Raw genomic sequence first — 14071 nt, 5'->3', positions numbered from 1 at the left:
TTCTCACCCCCCAGACCCATTGTCACCCCCGATGGCGGTACTAATCTTACTACTGTCCACATTTTCAAAGGAATTCCCGAATAAATTCGTAGAAGAGTGCCCTAATAGATTTCTTTAGAAATTCCTGAAAGAATTTTTGCAGGAGTTTCCGAGGTAATTTCCAAATGAATTCCTGTAGAAATATAGAAATTTAAGTGAAAATTCCAATAGGTATTTGCTTGAAAATTCCATTTGGAATGTTTACAAGGAATGCAAGAAATTTATTCAACAATTCCTACAGAAATTTTTCAAGAATTCCTTTTTGAAGACTAATTCAGGTTGTTTTTGGAATACATTTTTTTTCTAAAATTTCTCCAGAATATTGTCCAGACATTCTTTCGATAACTCTCCCAGGAATAATTCATAAAATTTCCCTAGAAGCTCACTTGAGAACTTCGGGATTTTTTTGTAAAACCTCCCAGAAGGCCTTTGTAAATTTCTTTAGAAACACCTTCAGTAAACCCCGGAGGCGAGCCAGCCTGGGGCTGCAAGTCTCCTTAATAAAGCTAATACAAAAAAAAAAAAAAAAAAACCTTCAGTAAACCAATGTAATATTCTTTTCAAAATTCCTGCGAGAATTATTCCGGAAATTCTTACGAAAACATTATTGAAGAATGAAATAGGAAATCCTAAAGGAATTTCCGGAGGAGTTTTTAAAAGAAATTTAAAAGGATCTCTAAGGAATTCTCTTTTTTCGAAATTTTCTTATAATTCCAATCTTTGAATTTTCGATTGGATATTATAAGAAATGTCCAATAATGTAGTCCTTCAATTTATTTCCGGAATTCCATTTTTTTCCAATTTGTCTTTCGAAATATCTTCGAAAATTCCATCAGAAATTCCTTCGGTTGTTTTTCTAGAGATTCCTACTAGAATTCATTTACAAACTCGTTTAGGAATTTCTTCGGTGATTCTTTTGTAAATTCCATAAGAAATTTGTTTGAAATTCCAACGGAAAGCAGGAAAGGAAAGGCAAAAACAAACTCTATCTGTAACTAACTCTATCGTTATTGCCAGGCCAGCTGTAATTACACAGAGAACCAACATATGATGTTTGGGACTAACATCATCCTCAATGTGTAAAAACTGGTGACCCAATATAAAGCAATACCAGCGCCGGCCGTGTCCGAATGCAGATCAATTAAGGAATGGGTAGGAAAATGTTGACGTGATACTCGCTTTGATGGAAGCCGACGAGTCATCTGCACTTCCACGAGAAATCACTGGGATGTTGGAAAACATGGAGTAGGGCATGTAGCGGGGTTCGTCTTGGTAAACGGCATGCTGTGTATAACGTGTAGTTTGACTATCGCGCACTAATTAGTTCAATTACTGACCGCACTAAGTAGTATAAGTAAAGTAAATCTAAGTAAATTCCGTGATCTCGAGACCGTTCTGTCTTAAACAAACGCGTTCGATCGCGCACTTTGAATAACTTACCGCACAAAACAAAAATCGATGGCCTCGAGACCGTTCTACTATTTAAGTGAACACTATTTTAAAAACTTTTTTACCTTCATGGTATCGCGGCAAAGAAAAATTAATACAATGCAGGTCCAGTGGCTTCTGCATACTGAGGATCGCGCTTCTACGACCGAACCGACGCACACTCAAGAACTGTATCAACTTTCATTTATTACCTGGATTGTCCCGCAATTAATAGAAAATATAGCACAATGTAAGCTTGGTAACTTTTGCACACCAAGAAACGCGAACCGACGCGCACTTTAACACTTTAACGATCTCTACCAAAAATGCCACACTCGCGCGAACCTACTGCCTGCATTTTTCGGCGCTTGCTTTGTTCGCGAGTACTGGCAGAGCAAAGACAAAGAGCAGGGCAATATTTTGTTCGGGAGTAAAAATCACGGTCGCGAGTATTTGTGGTTACTTCGAATACAATGGATAAATTTGACTTGACATTTGTATTTGTATTTGTATTTGTATTTGTTTTTTATTCATCGGACTGTGTTGTCTACATGAAATTCTTAAATCTAATGGTGGTCAAACAATAAAAACATTAAAGACGGCTCAGCAAGCGGCAGCGAAATCTGGATGTAGAGATGTTGAAATCAAATTCATCGGACACTTCGTTGAAGCGATGGATCATGGCGACAATGGAACTGTTTGCAGCATAGTTAGTAGCTTGTGGCTCCTCGTGTAGCAGCGCTCGCGCTCGAAGCGTCCGGACAGGTGCGTATAAACTGATCCTCGACAGCAACTCAGGAGCATCGTATTCAGATAATAAAAGCTTGGCAATGAAGACACACTGAGCCACATTCCTCTGCTTGGCTAGAGTATCCAACCCGAGTAGACGACAGCGATCAGCGTAAGCAGGCAAGTTCAACGGGTCATTCCATGGAAGGTGGCGCAAGGCATATCTGACAAATCTTCTTTGGACAGCTTCGAACCGGTCACTCCATACAGCCTGGTAGGGATTCCAAACAACAGATGCAAACTCTAGTATTGAGCGTACCAGAGAGCAGTACAGTGCTTTGAAACACAACGGATCTTGGAACTCATTGGAGATTTTAAACATGAACCCAAGCTGGCGATTGGCTCTATCGATGGTATTTGAGAAGTGGCGGCTATAGGTAAGCTTTTCATCCAAAACAACTCCTAGGTCTTTAACGTGATCAACCCGTTGAAGTTGAGAACCAGCAATACTGTAGTCAAACTGGATGAAATTAGTCGTTCGTCGGAAACTTATGACACAGCACTTCGGAATGCTCAGAACCATCATATTCCGAGTACACCAGTCATGGAAGATTTCGAGAAGGTTCTGTAGCTCATAGCAGTCAGTGAGGTCTCGGACAATTACATACATTTTAAGGTCATCGGCAAACAACAGCAGCATACCTCCACGTTGCAGTATAAGGGTTACATCGTTTATAAAAAGCGAGAATAGCAATGGTCCAAGGGTGCTACCTTGTGGAACTCCAGAAAGGTTCGAGAAACAATCGGACGAATTGTTTCCAATACTGACCGACATTTGGCGTCCAACCAGATATGATCTGAGCCAAGTGCATAAAGCAAAAGAACAGCCCATTTTTTCTAGTTTTGCAAGCAGCAAGTCATGATTAACTTTGTCGAAGGCAGATTTTAGATCGGTGTAAACGGTATCTATTTGGAATTTTTTACACATGTTCTCCATGCAAAACGAAGTAAAACTGGTAAGATTCGTTTCCACAGAGCGGCCGGGAAAGAAACCATGCTGATAGGGGCTGATGTAATTTTTGCAGGAAGCGAACATTCTATCGTTCATCAGCGACTCGAACACTTTCGACTCCACTCCGAGTGATGTAATGCCACGGTAGTTTCTCACATCACGTTTGTCGCCTTTCTTGAAAACTGGAAACATAGTAGAGCATTTCCACTGCACAGGAAATTTACTCTGCTGGAGTGATAGGTTGAATAGTAGACAAAGTGGAACAGCTAGAATATCAGAGCATTTCTTCAGCACGGCCGATGGAAGAACGCTAGGTCCAGGAGAAAATGATGATTTAATCTGACTTATCGCTGACAGAACCATTTGAACGTCTATATCAAAGACGTCCACATCCACTACATTACTAGGTACTCCACTCACAGCTCTATCAGTGTCATCCTGAGAAGGCGAATAGCTCGAGAATACACTTGAGAAGTGTTTAGCGAAAAGGCTGCATTTCTCCTCAGTATTCAGCGCAATGTCGTTATCGAGAAAAACACTTGATGGCAGTCCAGTTTCCTTCCTTTTAGAATTCACGAAAGACCAAAACTTCTTAGGGTGTCGTCGGAGATTTTGTTGCGTGAGATGAACATAATGTTTGTAACGAAGTTTATTATACTGCCGATAATCATTGTTGGCAATGTACAATAAACAATTGTGTTCTTGCTCGAGCATCCGTAAGAAACCTGTTCCGAGGTTGTTTTATGACTTTTTGCAAATTTACCCGAATGACTCGCGAAGCTTCACGAACCTTTTTTGGGGTTCGTTTTTTTTTTGTTTTCTCGAGTAGTAGGTAGGCAAGAAAAAGGCAAAACAAATGTTCGCGAGTATTTTGCATTGCCTACTTCTCGTTTTGTGTGCAAGGTTCACAGATTTCCACCACTGTGTAACCAGGATTTACAGGGTGTTCAATAAGTTCGAATACATTTTCAAAAAATGTTTAAAAATTGAAATTAAACTATTTCTTTTCCGGATTGCACTTTACTGAACGTATTGCTTATAAGGAACGTTTGTAACATTTCTTTTGGAATGACCTCTATTTTGAACTTCTTCACGAGCTTCAAACGTTTCTAAAACCCATCGCAAGCGGTACGCACGGTCTGCATGGGCACTTCGTTCCGGATTTTGAGAATTACGTCTTGAACTGGTCCAAGTTACTGACCTTGTATTCGTACAGCTTTAACATAATAAAGGACCACACAAAAAAGTTAAGAGGGTTCAAATCCGGGAAACTGTGAGGTTGCAAAGTTTTGTCCAAAAAGTCGATGAAATTGTCCCCATATTAGGCTAAATTATCAATTTCCGTGTATAAAGGGTTATCGTCCAATTGGAACACGTAAGGCTCATCTCCGTCCAAGCACCGGGCCACTGGGGGCATCAATCGTCCCCAAAACCTCAGTTTTGTAGTACGCCGCAATGATTTTGAAATTCAAAAATGGCTATTTATGATGCCCAACCAAGGGGAGGGACACTGAGCACAATGTTCCAAGCACACATTTACAGGTTTTGATTCACAACTTTGGCACTCGGTGTGGCACACTCGGCACACTTTTGACATTTGAATGATTCAGGGCAAAAAACACTGGCAACTTTGCCAAAACTTGTTTTGACTTATTCTCAAATGCATAGAGTAATGCACCCAATATTTGACATCAACGTTCGGTAAATAAAAACTTTTTGCGTTTCTTTGTAAAATATAATGATACAAATAATCATGACGAATCAAGTACATATACGGCAGGACGAAATCCTGCACATATATTCAAGGCAGTTGACGCTGTATCTCCTTTTGACGGCAGTAAAATGCAATGTTATTAACAGCACTAGGGATAAGTAAATGTTTCCAATCCATTAGTAAAACCATTTCTTTTTTATCAAACGCTCCTATTCATATTATCACTATAATATGAATGAATTACCGGGGATTCACGTAATCTTTATGTTCGAGAATCGCAAATTCGTCATTCATGAAAAACAATATTCATATGCTCCTGTTAAAACAAAATATATGTATATCAAAAGCAATCTGGCTTTTTCTTTACAAACAATAAGAAACAAAAATTCAGTTTATTGATGCAACATTGGTAGCCTTGCTTTATTGGAATGTCTACTTTTAAGCCATTCACCCTATTCTTGATTACCACTCATCTGACCACCACACCAAAACTTCCGGATGCGGAAAGCCATTTGTTAACCGCATTTTTGAATGTCTCGGATTTGATGAACTTCAAAAAATCTATAATAAATATATTTGTTGTTGGTTTCGATATCCGGAACTAATCCGTTATCACCGGTACAATCCAGACATTTGTGGTTGACGATTTAGCTTTTCCCGGTGTATCAGTATCGAACCCTTGGACATGCCTCTGCCTGGATTCTGATCAGGCATCATCCAACTCTAAGGCACTTGGAATTCATTTCATTAAACCTACCTTTGTATGATTTTCGATCCGATGATAAGTTGCATGAATGTCGATCAAGCATTTCCGTGTTTATGATTGTGTTTTTCATCCCGCCAATATTCCCGCTTGTTGTTGACGTTTAGAAGTGTTGCCAACATTTTCTGATTGTCAAGTAGACAAATTGTCACACTTAAGGTGAGGCACAGTTTATGGCACACTGCACAATGGTCGGATTCGTCAAATTTCACGACATAAATCAATAACTCGAAAAACATCAGTGCTAGAGTTTTGACGTCTTCAGAAGAAATGATCTACAAGAAGAGATCTATTTTTGGTGTAAGTTGTCATTAGGGTGGCCCTTCGGTAAAATTTTTTTGGAAACGTATTTTTTTACTCTTTTGAGTTAGGAGTTCATATAATTCTACAAAGTTGTAGAGAATTTAATTCTAAGCATTTTTGCTTAATAAACATTTATTTTATCTCATATAGGTGATGTTTTATGACAAAATTGCTAAATTTAGATAGGGTGGTCCCGAAAAAAAATAGTTTTTAGCTTCCACTTTCATCAATACAGAATATTTTCAAAAACTGTCTTCGCATCGCTTCACGGTCTTTGGATGGCGCATCTTTTGGTTACATAAGATGGTTGATAGCTTCATTTTCAAGCATATTATAAGCGTTTTTTCATGAAAAAGTGATATTTTTCTGAGCATTCTACTGTAGCTAGTAGCAAATATTAGCAAACATTTCAATCGTAATCTGAAAGTATACATGCAGGCCCATCAAATCCATGGTATTTCATTTGTCCATCTTTGTCCACTTTTGTTTGACGATAGTATTATTTTTGTACGAAAAATTAGGGTGAAACACATATATCATCTTTTGGATTTTCACAATATTTGGTAGAATAAAAGACAAGAACACCGTCTTCGACCAGAGGTCGTACAGACTGAACACTTAACACCTTGACAACTGGCAGGACACATTATACCCAGTGGACCGGTTTCGATCACGAAATGTTTCCTTCTAACCGAGGCGGGATTCGAGCCCACGCTCCATAGTCCATGCCTCTAGACGATTGACGGCGCTAACCGCACGACCACAAAGCCCACAAAGAATCGTTCTTTATCTAAAATATTTAAATCAATTCGTGTAAAAAAGGAGTTGAAAAAACCATTTTGACATTTTAACGATTTTCAAGGTGTTCTCATGAAATATATGCTAAAGAGCGCTACTTTTGTGGCGAAATTCAAAATCATAAAATTCAAGTTGGTTTTTCATGGTTAATTCGCACCATAATTTCATTTTCACAGTTTCTATGCCAATGACTACATGTGATTCCATGAACATTGATAATTGGTCCAGTGGTTAAAAAATTATGCTTAAAATTTTTTTTTTCAAAAATGTTGATTTTTTCGACCACCCTGGATCGAAATCGGACAAAATTAAAAAGTGAGTTTATCTATTTTAGAAAAAAGAATGATTCTACCAAATATTGCGAAAATCAGAGATATGGTATATGTGTTTCCCATGGAATAGCTGATTTTTCATACAAAAACTAATATGATTATCAAATAAAAGTGGACAAACATGGACAAATGAAATACCATGGATTTGATGGGCCTGCATGTATACTTTCAGATTACGATTGAAATGTTTGCTAATATTTGCTACTAGCTACAGTAGAATGCTCAGAAAAATATCACTTTTTCATGAAAAACGCTTATAATATGCTTGAAAATGAAGCTATCAACCATCTTATGTAACCAAAAGATGCGCCATCCAAAGACCGTGAAGCGATGCGAAGACAGTTTTTGAAAATATTCTGTATTGATGAAAGTGGAAGCTAAAAACTATTTTTTTCGGGACCACCCTATCTAAATTTAGCAATTTTGTCATAAAACATCACCTATATGAGATAAAATAAATGTTTATTAAGCAAAAATGCTTAGAATTAAATTCTCTACAACTTTGTAGAATTATATGAACTCCTAACTCAAAAGAGTAAAAAAATACGTTTCCAAAAAAATTTCACCGGAGGGCCACCCTAATGACAACTTACACCAAAAATAGATCTCTTCTTGTAGATCATTTCTTCTGAAGACGTCAAAACTCTAGCACTGATGGTTTTCGAGTTATCGATTTATGTCGTGAAATTTGACGAATCCGACCATTGTGCACTGTGGCACAAATAGTCACAAAAAATAAAACGATCACAAATTTTATTGTGCTCAGCGTCGCTCCCCTTGTGCCCAATCCATTTTCAACGCACGTAATAAACAAACAACAAGTGACAGAATGTCAACCCCACACACATCCTATATCGTAAAGAGGCTGCACTCATAACAAAGAGATGAAGTGTCAAAATTGGAACAGCGCATTTGGTGTCAAATCGGTTGTTCCAATCGAGCACAAGGTTGTTAAAGGTAGGAGTATTGCGTCTCTTTGTTTTTAATCCAGGCTCGTTACTATAGCGTATAAATACCGCTAACTCTGACACCAATACTAATACAAAATATGTACATTGGGCTTACAAACACAATGATCAAACATTTGTATTCGAACTTATTGAACACCCTGTAGGGTTGGAAATGGCAGTCTTTTTTTTTATTGACTGAAAATTAACATAACATTTAAGTAATACATAACTCATATATTATAAATAAACTGGTTTATTCTCACCGAACTTTCACTTTCACTTTTTATTTGGTCTCGTACATGATGTAAAGCCAGCAGCATGTCCAAACTAATAAACAAGCTGCTCTACGGAAAACTCGTCGCACCGGCACGGTTCTGACAGAAACAATGCTGAAGTATCCTAAGGGTTTTAAAATAATTGATTTTTTTTCTAAGCGATATCAATACTTTAATATTACTTTTCAAATCATATGGTTGAAATTTTGGAATAAGATTAGTACATTTTTTTAATTGATTTGTGTATCAGAAATACAACCAGAAGACTATTCAGTGCGTCGTAAAAATGGCTATACTTTTATGTGTGTCCTGTACGAAGCCACAAGACATCGACATAATATTATGATGCTTGAAAAGAATAACGATTAATTAATAATGTAATAAATTAAATGAATATGATGTCTCCAAGAACCTTGCAAACAAACGACCAAATTGATAATCTAGTAATGATGATTTAGATTTTTGGTTCAGTCCGATGTGATTGGCGATAGGATTTATTTGTTTATTTTTTAGTATATTTTATATTATATCCTTTCATCCAATTGAATATATCACAAAAAGTAATGGTACGAATGATGTGAACTTCCGCTGGAATGATTTTCTTGTGCGTATTTTGTCATCATTAGATGTAAATATTTTAAAAAAATCAACGAATATAAAACAAGCTAATAGTTATAATCTGCATAAGTTATTTCCTTCATTTACATAGTCTAAGTTTTGTTAAGTTTGATTATATGCGTCAACTGACATAATGGAATAAAAAAAGATGATAGAATTCTTAAGAGATTTGCCAGCCTTGGGCCAAAATAAAAATAGGACACTGGCACTATCAATGTTTGATTGTCACTATCACTTCAGATGTTGTCCTGAATAGAGGTTGAAAATGTGCATTATGTGAACTGTACAAATAATCATCAAATTAAAAAAATACATGAAATAAATATAATATACTCTGTAATACAGTAATATTTAGCATGTATTAGTCTTTTATTGTGTAATCGTTCGACCTTCTCGGAAGAACAAAGGAACTATTATTTACTCATTATTAATTAAAGGCAAAAATTCGCTCCCTCAACATGAATACTAGTCCGAATCTGGGAGCTGCGGACTCGATCGAATCAAATTTTCAAGATATTTTGCTTGAAACTCGCAAATTTCCTCCCAGTGTTCACTGTACACGTTACGATTTTCTCACATTGAATTATCATTATGTTTATCTTTATAAAATTAAATTACAAAGATTTCGTCAATTTACCGCATCGTATATATTAACGTGTCGAATGTTAAATTAATTCATACCCTCCAGTTATGTTGAATCCGTCGATATATTTAAAATGACACCAGTAAATTGAAATTAGTTGAAAATGAGCTATATTTAGTATGTGTTGATTTATACGTGTACTCTCTCGTCTACGCTCAAAATGCACAAAACCTCTCTCGATGCGATGGATACTTTTTGACAGCTTACTTTGGAGATTCTTTGACACTCGTTTCGACTCTATCCGCAGCTCCCAGGTCCGAATAAGTAAAACCCAGAAATTTTGAATTAAACTAGGAGAACGGTTCGCCACTTCATCTCATAGCTCCTATTTCCATCCCATCAAAAACAAAGCAATGGAAAGGAATTGGTTTTGTTTATTATTTTTGTGATTTTTTTCAGCAGTGAGCACGCATGTTGACAAAAAGAAGCGACGAATTTGGTGCCGTATTTCTTTTTTTAGCGATGAGATGGATATATGTACAGTGAGATGAAGATCGGAACAGTTCCCCTATATGTTGTAGTACTTGTAACATCACACAAAGTATTTTACTTATATTTTCGACACCGGTCTGTATTATTTTGTATGAAGTTATTTATGAAATGGTAGAGTAAAATAATTTTAACTTTCTCTATAAAAATACTCACCGACGTTGATTTTGGTAGATACTGTCTGTTTTTCCATACCTAATTCCTGAAAATTATAAGATCCGCCAGTTGGGCAGCAATCCAGGGTCTGGGTAACAATCGATGAATGATCCTGGATATGACCGAACAATGCTGCTTACACGGATGGTATCAAATTCGGTAACTTGACGGCTTCATAAAAGCTTACTAATTCAGTTCAGGAACACATCTTGACGTGTTAACATAGAACTTTTGTCCAACGACAAAAAGCATCATTTTTTTTTGTCTGGAATACGAATTAAGAAAAATTACAGGACGATTTCATGTCCGTTCACCATCGCGGCACACAACGATCTCTTGCAGTTATCGAACGGCTACTGTACATAAACTAGATTACTTCTACTCGTGAAAGTAAAACAAATTGCAACTGCATACTGCAACAATAACAACGTTCATTTGGCTCACATTTGGACAGTTCTCAATGCTCGATTGGCTTACAATGGCCACTTTCGCATATCTCTCATTATATGATCCCTAGGGCATACTAATAAACTACAGAGCTTAGTGAGATAAATGAATGAACGCAAGAGAAATTTATATTGAATTCATTTATGTGTGTTCATTTTCTGTAGTGTGAGTGTTGTTGTGTGTGACATGGCCATGATTAACGACATACCTGATCAGGGTTTATGCTCTATGCTGGCAGCTGGGTACACCGGCAGGGCTGTGTCGTCATCGAGTGATGATGAGGATGTCCAATCAGTTGTGCGACGGAACACCAGGGCAGATGCATCGCCGGAATGGGCACACGTGCGTTGTTGGCCGATCTATAGTTGAGAGAAAGGGCGGTGGCTGTTGGTCCGATACTCTGCCGTCTCCTCTCCTCAGAAAGCGTCGCGGGTCACCAACTGGTCTTCGTCTGTGCGACTACACAACCACCGGGACTGGGGGAAACTTTCCTGAGCATGAGCATTATGACCGCACAATTCGTAGTTGCTACTCCGTGATTGACTAGAACTTGCAAAATTGTACAGAGAACACAATAAATGAGGCTTGGGATTAGCTACCCATTCTCAAGGTACACGTTTCGGAAGCTCAAATATCTAAAGTCAATAACGGCGCCGGCCACGTCCTTACGGTCATATAGGAAGGGAAGGATTGTTATTCGAACTCTCGTTGCTACTAGAGACCGAGGAAACCTCTACATCTCCACGATTGTCTTGGGATAAGATATCGTTTTAGTTACAAAGGATAATTTATCTGGATCCACTTCGGTAAGCGATGCGATCTATGGGATGGGAAATAACACTCTCGCTGTCTGAAGCTTTAAACTTTCACTTTCATTACGGCGTCCGACCGATCGTTTTGCTTTTTGGGTACACACCTTAGACAAACTTAGAACAAAATAAATTCGCACTGAAACTGGCTTCTACTCTTCAGCCAAGTTAAGAAAGAAATGGCAGAACAGTTTCAGAAGCACATATTAGCTCATCAAATTTGCATTGTCATAGCTTTAGAATAATTGAAATTCCATAACTCTAGGAAAAAAATCTTGAAATTTCTTTGAAAATTCACTTGGGAATTTATTCAGAGCTTCATCCAGGAATTCTTTCAAAATTTCATTTAAAATTGATTATAAAAATGTATTACGAATCATTTAAAATAACTTCAAGAATTCCTCGAAAAAAATAATTTCCAATGCATTCATTTTTATTATTTACGTTAAAAATTCTTCGGAAAATTCCTTCAGGATTGCTTATTTCATTCTTTTTTCTAGGAGTCCATGGAAGGAAGAAACTCAAAAGGAATCAATGGAATTTTATAAATTATTCCTGGAGTGGAAAACAATTCTGAAGGATATTTAGAAAAAAAATCGAATAAATTCCTGGAGAAACTTCAGAATGAATTCTCGAAAAAAAATCCAAAGGAATTTTTAAATTAATTTAAGATAGAATTTTCAATAGTGTCCGAAGAAATATCAATTGGATTTTCAACATTTCTTCCAAAATTCATCCGAAATTATCTTCAAAAATTACTTCGGAAGTTTCTCAAGAATTAATCAAAATTCTAAGAGAAGCAGTTGTTTTTCTCAGGACAGCTCTGGCGTATATAATTAAATTTCGCATAAATATTTGATTTGGTAGGTCACGTGCCCCATCGTGCTCCAGCTTAACACCGCCAGTGCTGACTGCTGATGGCAGCTTCACAGTTGCAGGTCAACAGGATATAATAATTATTACTAAGAGTGAAATTGAGTATGGCCCTACAGAATTATGTCCGTTCATATTCTACGCTAAAGCAAATTGAAATATGAAATTCAAATAAACGCCTAATGAAAGTTTTCCACTACAAATAAGTTTGGTCTTTATTGACCTACGAAATTCACATGTATCGCCATATATCTTCTTCTCATCCTTTTAGTAGATATGGATCGTCTCACACAAGTGTTACCCATAGTGCCAAAATCGATTACTACTATCTACCAAGTAATATAAAGTACTATCATTGCCAAGGTCGATATCCCTCCTTCGGGAATTATTCCAGAGTAGATTTTTTTTGCTACATCTTCGCATGGAAGGCGATAAACTTGAAAAGAAAATACTTTCGAAATTAAAAAACTTTGCTCCTTCGAGAGATCGATGGTTCCATTGTTTCCATTCGTTCGTCCATTTGAAGCTCCACTCTTTTTATCCGAACAGCCACAGCCACCGACAGAAGGAGCAATCCTTCCCGGGGATTTCCCTCGAATGTCAAATGGCGATGAGGATCAAGAACGGCAGAGAGGGGTGGGTTTCTCTTATAACTACCACCCCGCCACAATAATGGTTGTCGTATAAGAAACGATCGACCGGTCGCTTGGTTGGACGATAATATTGAGAATGGTGGGCGCGGTCCGGAATGAGCTGCAAATTTTGCTAATAAAAGTTTCTCAATTCGGTCAGATGCTGGCCGTGGTCAGCCAGCAGCAGTCAGCAGTCCTGATAATAACAGGAATAATTGCCAATAATTACCGTATTCGAAGCGGAGTTTGGCCAACTTTGAGGGTTGAGATGGAATAAGATTTTTAGTTAGAGCTTTTTAATGATTTTGAATCAGACGCAACTTGTGCCATTTGTTGATAACGTTTGGGTAATGGTTCAAATGTTATGTAAATGAACAAATCTATGTACAAGTATGTGATACTGTGACAGCTGAAGCGTGGTGCATGCGATTTGAATATGATCTATTTTGACGTAGGACTTACGTCTTTCTTTACTATACTGGGTGTCATTTAGATTTTTGGAAATCGAGAGCGTTACGCTGGAAGGGAAGATTTCAAACGATACTAGCGCCTTTATCTTTCGATGGATTTTTAATATTTATATATCAATCGACTCGGACATCCTCCAGCAATTTGCCTATTTCATTGAAACTTACGATTCTTAACGATAGACTATTGAAAATTTCAATTCTTGTCAAAGCCAGTAAAAATTTTATATGTAATCAATCCCGTGCATTCCTAACACGGACATCAGAATGCGGTATATCACGGGCCTTCGGGTCTAGCGGAAGATTTTCTTCGTGTATAAAAGAAGCAGTGCCTGCCGTGTGCGAGCCATTACAATTTGTGACAGCAACGCGTACGGACGTGTTTTTTGCTCGCGCATTGTTCGTTTCGTTCGTTCGCTGTGTTTGTTTACCTATACAGCATGCAGTCGCCAGCAGTAGAACTGCTGGTGGGTCTGCAAATATGCATGAAAGAAGTGAGCGCATATTTTTTTGTCATTCTGTGCTTGATGATGGTCGGATGCAGTGGTGTCGGTTGCGATGGATGCAATCGCCCATCGCATCGCTCGGAGTTCA

The sequence above is a fragment of the Armigeres subalbatus genome, chromosome 3, assembly GCF_024139115.2.
Source record: "Armigeres subalbatus isolate Guangzhou_Male chromosome 3, GZ_Asu_2, whole genome shotgun sequence".
NCBI lineage: Eukaryota > Metazoa > Arthropoda > Insecta > Diptera > Culicidae > Armigeres > Armigeres subalbatus.
Note: the sequence above shows the minus strand (reverse complement) of the source record.